The sequence below is a fragment of the Diadema antillarum genome, unplaced genomic scaffold (assembly GCF_040938485.1).
Source record: "Diadema antillarum isolate AM-2024a unplaced genomic scaffold, OU_Dant_1.0 seq00000620_RagTag, whole genome shotgun sequence".
NCBI lineage: Eukaryota > Metazoa > Echinodermata > Echinoidea > Diadematoida > Diadematidae > Diadema > Diadema antillarum.
Window position 1 is genome coordinate 1117356 of NW_027271543.1, and position 15562 is coordinate 1132917.

At 39.5% G+C, this 15562-nt stretch overlaps 1 pseudogene; it reads right to left on the reverse strand.

Moving 5' to 3' along the window:
• LOC139736055 (proprotein convertase subtilisin/kexin type 5-like) overlaps positions 1-15562 on the reverse strand; it is an 89338-nt pseudogene that overhangs the window by 11365 nt on the left and 62411 nt on the right.

Consider the following 15562-nt stretch of genomic DNA (forward strand, 5'->3'; position numbering starts at 1 on the left):
GAGATTCTTAGTAAAAATAGGAATAAATCATTTCTCTTTATTCTTCTGTCTAAACTTTGCTGCACTCATGTGATTGAGAACATTTAGACCCGATGGTACAAGACAGAACATTTTGTCCATACACTGCAATATGTGCAAGTGATCTGTTAGACTGTACAGGAAACAATCTAATCCATCAGAATACCTTGCGAAAAGAACTATGCCCATCATCCTCAGTTTTCAAATGGAAACTTTAAAAAGCTCCAGCATTCTTTTTGACCTCGATCATCATTGAGACAATTTTGACAATGTAAAATGCAATGCCCTGTTTGACTGGAAATGCACTATTCAAAAGACTGTTTATTATATCATCATCATCATCATCACCATCATCATCATCATCATCACCATCACCACCATCATCATCATCATCTTCATCACCACCATTATCATCATCGTCATCATCGTCATCATCATCATCACCATCACCAACACCACCATTTATCGACATCATCGTCATCATTATCATCACCACCATCATTGTCGTCATCGTCGTCGTCATCATCATCATCATCGCCGTCATTAACATCAGTCCATCATTTCTTCTATCCAGCTATATATTCCTCCATCTATTCAGTATATCTCATCCATGAAATCAATCAGTTCAGACACATCAATCCTCTCTGACTGCTTGGCCTATCCTGCCTGTTTCTGCATTTGAGTCCTCAAACATTCACATCCCATCCCTCATTTCTTCACAGCGCTTCGATCGCCATGCTATACCCACCCATCTTGTAGGTTCCAAGACGACACGCCAGACAGTCTGACATTCCTGGACCAACGCAGGCGGTGCAGTTGTTTCCGTCATAGCAATTTTGACATTGTCCGTTGTCATCCATGTACTTGCCCTCCGCACACTCAAAGAGGCAGGATCCCTGGGATTGCCCATCTAAGTGCATGCCATCTTGGCAGGACGTGCAGTCGGCAGGTGAGCCCGTCAGGCATGTCACACAGGTTGGATGGCACTCTGGCATGAGATGCAGCGAAAATAAAAAGGAAAAGAAAAATTGCGGTTTACACGAAGGTCTTTTACACTATAGTATGTGCATTATTTCCTGTTTCACTCATGTCATCATCAATACCCCCAGTCTACACTAATGATGAAAAATACCGCAGTTACACAGAATACTAGTAAAGCTGGTCAAGTTAACCCCACATACATGTTAGCATGTCTTGCAGCACAGCTGATTGTTCAGTTTGCTTGCATCAAAGAGATTCTGTGATGTAACCACTGCACTCCCAGAAACTCACTTGTTTGTTTGTTTTTTAAATAGAGAGACAAAATTATAAATTGTGGGTTCAGTTTGTGACAGTTTTAGTAGTTTTGAAAATAAGCCACACTACTTTGAAAACATACAATGTTTTTTGTCATATCAGCACAACTGCCCAATCAAGAATATCAACAATTTACAAAGTTGGCCAAATTGATACACCTGTGTTCCTTCATATTGTGCATACTCATACTTTGCACGGATGAGGCAGGACAAATGAAGGGAATAGAACATCAATTATACTGCTTTTATCTCTGTTGTCAGTGCAAAAGTGCTAGCAATTCACGAAGATAAAGGGAGCACAGCCACTAGTCTCTCTATCCTCCTGTGATCCTGTCATGATCCAAAGCTCACACAGTGGATACAGAGAATCCCAAATTTTAGAAGCAATAAGCAGTAAACCAAACAGGTATCATTCAAATTCACAAACAGACAAAAGTTGGACACAGAGTTCATATTCTTGATGAATTCCTTAGATGCCATCAATTATTTCCTCTATTTTTTTCTTCAAGGAAACCACTGTTATAGCCATGCTATGGATATCTTATTGGCATGTGTTTTGACAGTGAAAATATGTAAATACAAAGCTTCCACAACCTAGAGGTTCCCTTTAAGGATTTGAAGGGTTAATCTCATGGTACTCACCTAAACATTCACTGAGAAGGCTATCTAAGTAAGTGCCAGCATTGCAGTCCGTCACACAGCGACTTCCCCGAAAATGAAGGCCATCTGCACAGGAAACACAGTCTTGGGCATCAGGGCCGAGACAAGTTGCACAGCTACTGTGACAGCTTCTACACACGGGTTCATTGTTATCGTCAAAGGATGCGATGTACTGGTCCAGATGACAGGCCATTTCAGACTCTTTCACGCACTCGCCAAAGTATTCCACATAGTCAGCTTCGCATTCTGTGATTTGAACCACAAGAGGATTGGAAGAACTCACTGGAGAAACATTGCAGTGCTGACTGAACACACAGTACCGGTATGTAAAGAGTTAACAGTGTTTTATACAACACCTAAAGAGAATGCGGCTATCTGATTGATCGATTGCCCATAACATGGCATTCATTTAAAAGTACCATTGCATGCTGTCTGTCAGCTGGGAAATTTTTGTGAGCAAAAGTGGATATGGCATGGCTGATGTTACCAATTTCCATTGATTGCAGTGTTAAACTTAAAATTGACTCAAAGTTTTTTGTGCCATTGCATGGCTCTGTTGTGAAAATAAACAAACATGTGCTGTGCGCAGTAAACAATTACAGGTTTGCTTACAAGCGTGAATTTTGTCACTCAGTTTTGTATTTAACTTAGATTAATCGGTTTGGTGTACATACGTACATGCACACGGCTGACTCTGACTGCACTAATCAGTCAGCTTTCAAGGAAAATGGGTGTCGTTTCTGTGCTAAAATTCAGTGATCTAAGAGGGTCACACCTGTTGACGTCCTAAGTGTTGCATAAAACAAATAATGTATAGTCTTTACTCATGCAGTGGAACAAAATTTTACACTCACTGAACGATGAGACACACATACTATTCAACTTGGCGCCATGAAGCGCTCCTATTTTTCACCTCACATGAAATCTTACACCATGGCAGTCCTGAGCATTTACTATTCGCATACTTATTCACAACCAAAGAAGTTATTTGATTAATGTAGGTCCTAGAGAATGCTTACTCGCAATTCATTCCTTTATTAATTCATTTTATTTCCACACAGGCACATGCTTCAACCAAAGGCTGTTCTTCCACATGTCTGTGCATCTTAAAAATACAAAGGAATACTGACCAGAAATGTATATATTCATATATGAAAAATTGAGCACAGAAAATAGGATTCAATCCAGATTTGAACCCGAGAACCTCCGGACGCCAGCCTGGTGCTCTACCGACTGAGCTATATACATGTAGAGCCCGAGTACAGTGTTTGTCCCAGAAACCCTTAATTCTCAATGCTTATGCCGTCAGAAGCTATTGTAGTGTGTGTGTGTGTTTGTGTGACACACACACGTGTTAACCTGACATAAATCCGCAAAATGTAAACAACTTTGGGATAAAAAACAGTTACATAACATGATACAGGAGTATACAGAAGCATTATACAAATGCCCATACACCTTGTATAATTGCTCTGTAAGTGTGCAAAGCAACAGAAGATGCTTCGCTTACCCCTTAGAGTGGACAGTGCTTCTTGCTAGCATGCATGCAGCCAAGGCAGGTGGGAGCAGCCAAATCAAGAAGTTCTTACTCGCACAAAATTTCAAAAGTTTTAAAAAGTACAACTGTTCTGTGAGCGTGCAGAGCACACATGCAAGGAGAGAAGTATGTCATAACGAGGTATACCGAAATTGAAGCATTATGGACAAATTCCCAAAAGTTTCTCCTTCTACGTCTGATTTTGATGAAACTTCTGCTATTCAGATTGTTTCATTTTACTCCATATGTCAAAGGCAACTTGAATATAGCAGGGGTGGATCCAGGAATTCCGTAAAGGGGGGACGCAAACAATATTTCTGGTGCTACTTCCAGCTTTCATCTCTTCTTTTTTCTCTTTATTTCTTTTGGATGGAAGTGCACTCGAAAGCAACATGCAGTACTGTTGATGAATTATACACACAATGTGGTTGACATCACCAAAGCTGGAGTTCAAATAAATAAACTGTACAGATGTAGTTTCTTACCTGTGCAGTCACCCCAGTCGTCGCACTCCAAACAGAAGAGTGGGCACAGCCTGTCTCGCTGTACGCAGTGCTTGGTTCTGGCATCCTCATCATATCCACTGAAACACAAGACATCAGATGGCTAAAATGGTTACAACCGCCTGTATAACGAGTCCAAAATACAGTGAGCAGCCTCTTCATATCTTTAACAACATTCCCCATCATTCAAATGGTCATAGTGTGCGTTCGAACACTCTCCTAAAGCGAACCGTACCATACCGTACCCGCGCCAGAGGAGCGCTCGAACGCTACTAATGTGTACCGTACCGTAGTGTACCGAGCAAAAAGTGGACCACTTCGCGATGTGCTCCAAAAGCGTACCGAAAGTTCGCTGTAAAGTATGCGTATATCATGCACATACGTCACAATGCAAAAACATCATTCTCTTTGTTTGGGACAGCTTCAAGCGCCCCAGGTGAATGACCCTTTTGCTCCAAAATGCTTGACCCCTTCTAAAAATAGCACATAAGGTACGCTTTCTCAACAGAGTGCTTGAACGCTCTAAATCTGGCACAGTACTTTATGCTTTAGTTCAGTTAAGTAAGGTTCGCTTTAGAGCGCTCGAATGCACCCACAGATGCACCTACATGTAGTTGCATGTGTAGGCTCACAAAAAGTGTCACAACGCAGGGCATGGCTGCGTACACTGCCTGCAAGTGACTTTTGCAAAAGTTGTTAATGGATTTGGGAGATAAAGTGATCTTTGTCTCATCTAGAACAGGTACTTCTGAGAGCAACCCAACAAGGCGGACCATTTCAGAGTGCATTGTGCATCCCTTGCATATTATTTGCCAAAGAATGCAGATGAAAAGGTACAAGGTACTTGTGCCTATTAAGTGGCATTTTTAATTGCTTTAAAGGATAAGTCCTGATTAATCAAAACTCCAATTTCTTCCATCTGAATGCACATGTAGCCATACTATCTGCATCACTTTTCACTCCAAATATAATCCCTCACCAGTCAAAATATACAATATACGCATTGTATTGCAAGTGATGTATCTCTGTTCTGAGCACTGTTGGAGCGATTGACACACCTTGGCAGATAGCATGAATGCACTTTGTACAATAAATTCAGGTACTCATTATCTCCAGTCCCCAAACATTGGAATCTACCTGTATCATGAGGCTTACATACATCCTTGGTTTGTGGCAGATATGCCATCTAACAGTAATATTGTACTCTGCCTCTAGCGAGGTGCAAATATGCAACGTGAAGACAAAGTTCCTGTAAAGGACATCTTTAGCCTGTACAAACAGACACAAGATCAGGTGAAAACAAAAAACAAAAACATGCAAGAGGTTAATAGTGAACACATTCCTCTATGCTTGGTATGACAATGTGATCCCTAAAAATTGGGGAAAACAAACTGAAGTGCAAAAAATTTTCAATGCTAGAAGGAAAACCTCTAATGACAATAGCATGCAGATTATAAATCTTTATGGTAGCCTTCCAGGTGAAGGCTTCATCACATATCTGATGAAAATCATAGATAAAATAAACTATCTTATGAATCTGGTATCTTTACACATGCACGTTGTCAGGGTACAGCAAGCAATATTCAACCTTGCCCAAGCAAAGCAATAAATTAAACATGCAAGACAACCAAGTCACAGAATAATGCAAGTATTTTGTCTCCATGCAATAATTTTCCTCCATAAACATTCACAAGAGATCACGGAGCACAAAGGCCTGGTCTTCATAAAAACAAAAAACCAATAAGGATGGTTACAGTTGCGATGACAGGCAAATCAAAAATGGTAAAATCAACTGCCTGAAACACCATAAACATCTCACCAAACTTGAACTCGGCTCTGTCGGATAGGTAAGCAAAGAGTGAGGGACAAACGAGTGAAGAGGGAGGGAAGTGTCAATCAAAGATGTGCAGAACTGTGCCAAATTTATATGAGCATATTTCAAAAAAATGCAGTCCAGTTTACTTATGTCTTGCTGCCCCCAGAGTCCACTCGTGCTCCAAACACCATATCCCAATTTCAATTCCTAAGGTGGAATTTGCCTATCATGTATTAGGTAAAGCTTTCATGTGTTTCTAAAATAAGCCCAAGTACCATAAGCTGTCACATACAATTTTTTTTTGGTAAATGAGGGTAACATTCCTAGTTATGAATAACTGGCTTATTTACACTGTTAATCAATATCTAAAATTTTTGGGAGGACGAGCAAATTTACCACTTTGTACCTCCGCCAAGGACAGAGGTTATGTTTTCATCAGTGTTTGTTTATTTGTCTTTGAGCAAAATAACTCAAACAGTTGTAAACGATTTGAATGAAACTTGCAGGAAATGTTAATGACACCAGGAACAGATGATGAAATTTTTGGAGTGATGCGGGAATTTTTCTGAATTTTTGAAAGATTTTTTATCTTTTGGCAGAGAGGGTCAATGAACTTTGGAGTGCAAGCTGAGTGTATTTGAGTTTTGCGTACACTCTCTGAAGTGCGTGCTCTACTCAGGAGAAGCGCCGTGTAGCTGGAAGTTGACGACATAAACTAAAGGCTTCTATATGGATTGTTGCACTATAGAAGCATACACTATCATTATTATTATTATTATTGTTAGAATGGGAAATTGGGCAATTTTTTTCATGCGTGTATAATGAGTGGAAATGAGCTGCTTGGCGAATGTCTATATTCTACAAGTATGTTTCTAGTCTTTTTTTATTATCAACCAAAAGACAATTTCCATCAATAATGTACAGATGGTGATTCATAAGGTACTTTGTCAAATTTCTATACTATCAGGGCATGTCTTGTCAGGTGCACTGAAATCAAAGTTAATATCAAAATACTGCCATTTACACCAAAAAACAAAAAGGAAATGGATTGGTTTCACATTCATTTTCAGGACTGGTTTCACGTTCATTTTCTGGATTGAAATGTCTGCCCTAAATACTTTATCTTTTCTGTCCTTCCGAAAGGACATTAAATGGAAGTCCTGTGCGTGAGTTAGCCACAACTCAGGCGAGTAAAAGATCCCATGTCATTCATTCATCGCAAAGAGCAGGATGCTAACCTGATGAAGTGGTCTACCTACCTACCCACATACACACACACACACACACACACCCACATACACACACACACACAAAATGATGCCAACCCCCCATGGTTCGTCCTAGGTGACTAGCAATAGGCAGCATCAACCGGGCACATAGTGCCATATACTTTAAAAAAAAAAATCATCTTTTTATTTCATGTTTGAGTTGTGTATGTGACATCCCTTCAACTGCTCCACATTTTGCAGAAAGGGGATGGATGTCAAGAGGTCATCCTAGCCTATGGTAAATAGACGACAAGTAATCCTCAACGTCATATCAGCATACAAACTTTGTAGGTCTAGCCCTATCATCACCACACTCATGAAGAGAACTGCCACAGCCCATAAGTTTCCTGCAGCAGCACCAGCAAACACAGGCAGCTACAGACTGAGCTGAGTGTAAAACTCAATATGGTTAACGTGTATGCTGATATACAATTTACACTTTGCTATGCCAAACACAGCTCCTGTCCCCCCCCCCCCACCCCATAAGAAAGTTTTAACAAATCACAGAAAAAAAGAAATAGATAAAACACTTTCCAAAGAAAAATTAATCTCAAGGGTGAAGGAATGGGCATACTTCAAACAACAGGTGATGCATCCCTGCTTTAAATTTTTTTTTTGTGTGTGTGTCATTTATACACTCCTCCACCCCACTCCCGACCCAAAGAGAGCACAACAAGAGTGGGCATACCTTGGACAGGTGCTGAAGCACCTCTGCTGGTAGAGATAGGTCCCTTCTCGGCAGCTGATGCAGTTGAGGTAACTTGAGGTGCAGTCCAGGCACTCAATGGAGCACTGCCGGCAGTCCCGGAAACCCAGCTCTTCGCTCTCGTAGAATCCCTCTGGGCATGTCTCCACACAAAGCTGGCCATTGCGCAGCAGCATATACGTGCCTACGTGGGGCGAACATATGAAATTCATCTTTCTGATCCGCTGCAAAGACTTGGTTCTACCTTCACAAAGTTAGCCCTCCTCTCTCCCACCCCCCTCCCCTGATAAATGAAATGAACACAAACAAAACAAAAATGAACAAAAAACAGGCTGGATTACTGGATTCTCAGCTAATGACTCAGTATTTGTCTATCTGGGACAATCTTGCCCTCAATATCGAATTGTTCTCAACAGGCCCAAGCTTTGTGCACCTGCTAACTCAAGACACTCTGCGTTACACCCTGTGCAATATATGATGATGATGATGAAGTCTTGTATAGCGCCGGTATCCGCCAAGTCAGGCGCTCATGGCGCTTGCTCCAAAATAAATACATAATTCAGCTTAAATTTCATGGGTGCACCGCTTGTGATATGACAGTTAAAACAAAAAGAAATAGTTCCAGATATACGATTAGCATGTAACATACATGAGGCAATGTATCTTTTATTTGTTCTTTTTGTGATGATGCCAAATAAGAACATTTGAATGATACCCTTTTTTTGGGGGGGGGGAGTAGGGAAAGATGACATCCTCAGAATGTATAAAATGAGAGAAACTTGTCACTAAAACATCACTTATATGTTGTTTATCACTATGCTTACAGTTTTGTTCCAAAAGCTGCTAAATCCAGAAAACCTACAGAAATACAAATTCTTTACAAATCGGTGTAGACCAGAAGACTTTCCCAAGGCAGATTTTCTTTATCCCATTACAGGGTACTATTATGGGACATTATAGTCCTTGATTGTACGAAAATTCTTATCAAAGCATGTGAAATAAAAATTCAGGCTTTTCTCCTTACCACAAAAAGTGGATCTAGCATCTTTTGAAAAAGAAGAAATTTTCAAATGGTGCAAATATAAAGCAAACAGTGAGATAGGCATGGACTCACTGGGGCTACACTCAATGCAATCTTCTGGGTTGGAGCCGAGACACGTGCTGCAGGAAGAGTGGCACTGCCTACACAGGTTACTCTCGTAGTCTGGGTAGTAGTTCACCGGGCAGTCCGTCACACATCGGTTCTGATTATCCAGGAAGTTGTAGTAGTTGCAGGAGAGGCAGTCCGTCGCAGTGCCACCTTTGCACGTCACGCATGATGAGTGGCAACTCTGACAGTCGCCGTTGCCATCTGCACAAAGTGACCAAGATGGCATGTGAAGTTGTTTAAAAGTGAAGCAAATCAAGGAGTAGTAAAAGGCTCCGTGGAATTTCTCCTGCTAGAACAACATATCCCACCAAATAGATCACACACGCTTTACAAGCTGAAATATTCATATGATTTCAATGCCTTTTCTTCACAGACTAAACATCATAATTTCCTGTCCCATATCACAAACGATACTCCATTCTCTAGCAGCCCTGAAAAACTATTAGTCGTTCCCATGGACATTGCTTGAAAGTGAAATTATAGTCGTTCATGTGCATGAAGAATTGTAAATTTTTGCTCCAAAATGTATACATTTGCATATGAAATAGCAATAACATAATACAATTCATCTGGGTAATGAAGAAAATGCAAACTTTTAACCAAAAAAGTTTGCTGCAAGAATTACAAGCTCAGAGCTTCTGGTCGTGGTTGCCATATAATTTTTCACAAATTGATTATCAATAATCAACAAATTGGGCCATAGTAGTATCAAACCATCGTCCGTGCAAGTGAAACGCATGCAGCTTGTCGGAAAATTTGATTGCCAGGAACCATCGATTACTAGATATTGATCCACCTACAGTGCCGACCGCGGGAAACGTCACGCTTTTCCGAGATCTGGACGAGGCCACTGACGCGTATCCCCGCGGGTACCCGCGGGTATACGCGTTCAGTGGACGAGTCCATCCGCCCGCACGGATAATCCATCCTCGGGAATTTGCGTCTCGATTGACGCGGGTTGGACGAGGGTGGACGAGGGTGGACGAGGGTATTCAAGGGCACATTCCCGTTAAGCTTTATTTTGACCGCTCAATCAAAATACATTTCATGGAGTTCCGACTTTGCCCATTTTCATCAAATTCCGATTTCAGGGGCTTCTTTTCGATTTAATCACACTCTGATGTCCACTGCCTTGATTGTTCGCTACTTTCTAAAGAAGTACACCTGCGGAAGTTGTGCACATGCGTTCATCACTCAAGTATCAATAATTATTAGAACATATCGACATCGGTTACTAGGCCATGGGGTGAGCTGGTTTTTTCGCTTGTTTCGTTCCGACAACTGCGGCACTAAAATTTCTTCACAGCTACGTGTAAACAAATAACCAAAAAGGCTACAGGAAAAAGTTCGACACAAACCCTCCTGTAGTATTTTGGTAATTTAGGGGAAAACAGTGAACTTTTTTGTCACTGAGGAGCTGAATATGTACACTTTGCCGTGTACGATATTCATTCGCGAACGATCATGTGATGTATGTTATCCAATCCGAATCGAGAATTATCGTTTACGAGTCAAAATGGCCGCCCCCTGTGAGCCTGTCGACGCGTCTACGTCGTCTGCTCTGCCGAAACTTTTAAGATGCGTTTTTATGCATGTAACATCGATGAAGTTTGAAAATTTCACGGCTATGACAAACCTAAGATAGACGAAACCTATTTTGTGTGCCAAAGAGTGGATCAAATTGAGTGGGGGAGACCGTGAAATCGCAGACCAGAACGAAGTGATTCAGCTGCTCGGGGGACTGACTGCAACCTACGTAGGATACTGAGTAATTTACAGGTTAGTAGTTTACGTGCGTACAGTCGTAGCAGTCGACACTGCAATGCAGTCTCGCTCATGTTATATGCGTAATGTTAATGACCATGATGACTACAAGTGCTACGTTAGCTATGTTATGAACGTTGCTTGTGTATGTTATGTATGTTATAATGGGCGCTAATGCAGTAGCTTAGCCGTTAGCGTGTCTGTTACATTTTAGATAAATTATCTTGAATTTCACCTTGGCATGGCATAGTGCCGTTATAATGTAGCCTAGATGTAATTTTACATGTTGTTCTATGTACAGGCGACAGCCCAGGTTAGGTTGATGTAGCTGATCGGTGATATTATTTTGTAAAAATCTTGACACACAGGACTGGATTGAAAAAGGTCTGTAAAAAAAAAAACTGCATGTAAATTTATATTTTCATAATCATGGCCATGGAGTATTAATATTAGAAATCCATCCTGTTTCTCTCACCCCGAAATTGGCGAATCCCCCCTCAAAACACACATTTAGCATCTCATTGAATTAACTTATCAATATTTGATATAAATAGGTCTAAAAAACCAACATTGAACAATGACAATAACATAATTTCAACAACTAAACTCCCTAAAACATATGATTACCATTATGCTGTGCCAAACTGTAAAGCAATGGGTGGTGGCGATAGTGAAAGGCCAAGGATTACTAGTACTACATTAATGATGATAAGGCAGTTGTATTCATAATTATGATAATTGATATTGCATGTGATCAGGTGCTGAAAGCTGTAGATGTAATTTAAAATCAGTAATTGCACTGCAAGTACAAGTTGAAGTAGTTGATGATGACAATGATCATGAGGTGTTAATGATTACCTGGCATAGTACTAGGGCCTATTGGTAATTACAAGATTCAAATATTGGCAGTCAATAGTCTACCGTACGTGGTACATTTAATGATATATTGAGTGTAATGTTCAACCCCTCCCTCTAGCATTTAACCTTTTTTTCCCCCTAACAAAATCCAACGGCTAATCATTGCTGTTCATTTCTCCATTGTATTAAATAGGATTCCATGAAACGTGCTACAAGAGGTTTATAGATAGCAAACGCCTGAATCTCGCTAGGAAACGAAAGCTGAAGGAGGAGCCTGGTCCGTCAGCAGGAGCATCTGTTTCCTCCCCTAAGACGCTCACATCAAGATCAAGATTTTCTTCTGGAAGCTCTTCAGGTTCTGCTGTGTTGCCTGTAAAATGCATCATTTGCAACAGAGTCAACCTGCTCATTACTTGCCAAGGGAAATAGGTTAATATGATTGATATTGAAGCATGAAAACATTGTCATGTTACTATAAGTTGTCCTTGATAAAATGGAGCAATATATATACACCACTGAAACATTCACACACATACACAAAGAACTTCAGTGCAAAGTTCAGAAACAGCAGAATGTACTGTATATGCACCAATGCTTTGGTCAATGTGATTGATATTCAAAAATTGACATCTTACCAAAGTTGTGCATGATAAAATGTCTTTGTAATACAGATTGCTTCCTGTATTTTGAATGCCAATGTTTATGCAACATGTTTTGACTCCTTGCCTCAGTATGTGATTGTTCGCCCTTTAGCAAACATTTCTGCCCACTATTATGATTTGATTAGGGTTGAATTATTCTAAGAACAAAGATGTTTTCCTAAGTGTGTTTTTTTTTCATAAAACTGAATGACTACAATTAAAATTTGTTTCTCCCACTCTGGGAAAAAAAAAAATATGTAACTATTATTAATACTGAAACAGAATGTTCATGTAGAAAGGTCAGTACAATGTAGGTGTGAGTACAAAATCAGTTTGCTAAAACTAATACACACCAGCCAAATGAAAATTGTGCATAAGTTGAGTCAGGTTTGCACAGATCCTCTGATATTGGAAGTTAATTGCAATGTTATCATAATTGTTTAATGCCAAACCTGTTTTATTCTCTCCAAGATTTTCAGGTACACATTGCCTCCAATACAGAATCCAACAGTTTTCACTAATGAATGGGTAAACTATAATTTTGCCTTTATCTTATATATTGGCATTTTTCAAAACTTTTACACCCTTTCAAGGATATTTGGACCATGGAATGTTCCAGGAAATTTATTAAAACTAGAAAATTTGACTGATTATCATTTTGAACTATCTTACATGAAAGGAGGTAGTGTCCCACCATGTTGTAACCTAATGATAGCAATGAAAACTTCAGGAAATTTTATGAAGATTAAATTTTCTAAAGTACTGTATAATATTTCATGAACAACGTGATTGCTATGTGATCTAAGTATATTAAAGCTTCTTAAGAAGAAGAAGAAGAAGAAAAGAAAAACATGTTTACTGATAAACAATATGATCTGTTTAATAGTAATGTCTCATGTGTGTAAATGAGTTTGTATGTGTGCGTGTGAGTGTATATAATATGTCAGCGTTTTTATGCACCTGTGTATGTGTAATGCACTGATCAATGCGATGTATTATATTATTGTGTGTGTTCATGTTTATGATAATCTTTTTTATGATGCTGATGTGATAAATGACCAAGGCATGTAGAATAATATTTTAATACACTTGGGTATATTGAATCTTCATAACTATGTGTGTGCGTATGTGTGTGTGCATGTGATCTCTAGGGTGTGTGTGTGTGTACAATAAGATTTTCCCACATGCACGCGGACACACACACAAACAAACGCACTGAATTTTTTTTTCTTTTTTTTTTTTGCCTTGAATGATTAGTCATTTGATTAATAACATGTCTTTGAACAGAATATAAGGCATTTGCCTTGACCTCTGACGGTCAGTCAGTGCTCTCTCTCTTATGGTCTCGAACCACTTTGCTCTTGTCTTCCTTTGCATAGCCAGCATCAGGAAAAGCTGAAACATGAGATATAATGCAACTATTAAACCAAAACTTCACTTTTTTTTTCTAGGTATATGGCTAAAAGCAGTGCTTTACAAATGTGTATATGTATTTCAGCTTAGAAATACTATGGGAACTATCACTGCGGCTAGCAGCCCCATATACGCATAACTGCGGCCAGCAGCCCCATACGCATAGCGTCATGGGGCTGTGAACTGTAGCATACAGGATCATGACGGAAGTTTAATCGCGGACAAATATCAACTTAAAATCGGGAAAAAATCTTCAATTTGAAGACTTCTTAATAAATTTGAAGTATTGATAACAGAGTTCGTGCAAGGTTTGCTTCTGCAAGTAGTTCCTTTCTGTTTAAATTGATGACTAAATGTGACTCGGTCGAGAGGAAACTGGGAGAACTACACTGAATTGACGGCCAGCGCATGCACACACAGACATCTAATATCCAGTCAATGGATTCGAAATTTGTGCGCAGTGATGTGTGCGCCTGCGCTGACCGTCATTTCAGCGTAGTTCTCCCAGTTTCCTCTCGACCGAGTCACATTTAGTCATCAATTTGAACAGAAAAGAACTATTTGCAGAAGCAAACCTTGCACGAACTCTGTTATCAATACTTCAAATTTATTAAAAAGTCTTCAAATTGAAGATTTTTTCCCGATTTTAAGTTGATATTTGTCCGCGATAAAACTTCTGTCATAATCCTGTATGCTACAGTTCACAGCCCCATTACGATATGTGTATTAGGCTGCTGGTCGCAGTTTATAAAATATGGATTTTCGCAAAAACTACAGGATATTTCGAGGAGAACTTTTTACAGTATATTTAGGATGTACAAAACATCACATTTCCGCATTCAGAAAGTAGTGCCAGTGTTGCTGGAACGAAACCCATTTTCTAAGCCTCTTTTTCAGCTTCACCCCATGGCCTATACGATCATCTCGCTATTCACGACTTTTAACGACCTGCGCCACCAAAATTTCATTGCTGAAAATTCGGTGGGCCAATCGGGCTACAAAAAAAGTCGGATGTTTGCCTTTACTTTTGAAAATGAACAGCGGTAACAGTCGGCTCCGTAAGACGCAAAAATGAATGTCGCATGTTTACTTTTGATTTTAGAAATGAATCACGGTGACATTTGACTCCGTATGATACTGGAATAAATACCGAATGTTTGCTTTGGCGTTCGGAAGTGAATGATAATATTCAACTCCGTAAGACGATAAGATAAATGCCGGATGTTTGCTCTTACGTTCGAAAGTAAATAGCAATAACATTCAGCTCCGGAAGATGCTTGAGTAGGCTATATGTCGAATGATCCCTTTGACGTTCGGAAATGAATAACAAAAATATTCAACTCCATACGATGATAAAATAAAAGACGGATATTTGCTTTTACTTTCGAAAATAAATAGCAATAACATTCCGCTTCGGAAAATGCTAACATAAATGTCAGATGATTGCTTTTACGTTCGGAAGTGAATAGCAGTAATATTCTGCTCCATACGATGCTAAAATAACTGTTGGATGTTTGCTTTTAGATTTCGAAATGAATAACAGTAACATTCAGGTGCGTTCGGTGGTAAAATTAATGTTCAATGATTGCTTTGATGTTCGGAAATGAATAACAATGACATTCAACTCCGTATATACGTTTATAAAATATACAATGTATATCTGATGTTTGCTTTTACGTTCGGAAGTAAATAGCAATAACATTCAGCTCCCGAAGATGCTAAAGTAAATGTCGAATGATCCCTTTGACGTTCGGAAATAAATAACAAAAATATTCAACTTCTTACGATAATAAAATGAATGACGGATGATTGCCTGTACTTTCGAAAGTAAATAGCAATAGCATTCGGCTCCGGAAGATGACAAAATAGATGTCAGATGAATGCTTTTACGTTCGGAAGTGAATAGCAGTAATATTCTGCTCCATACGATGCT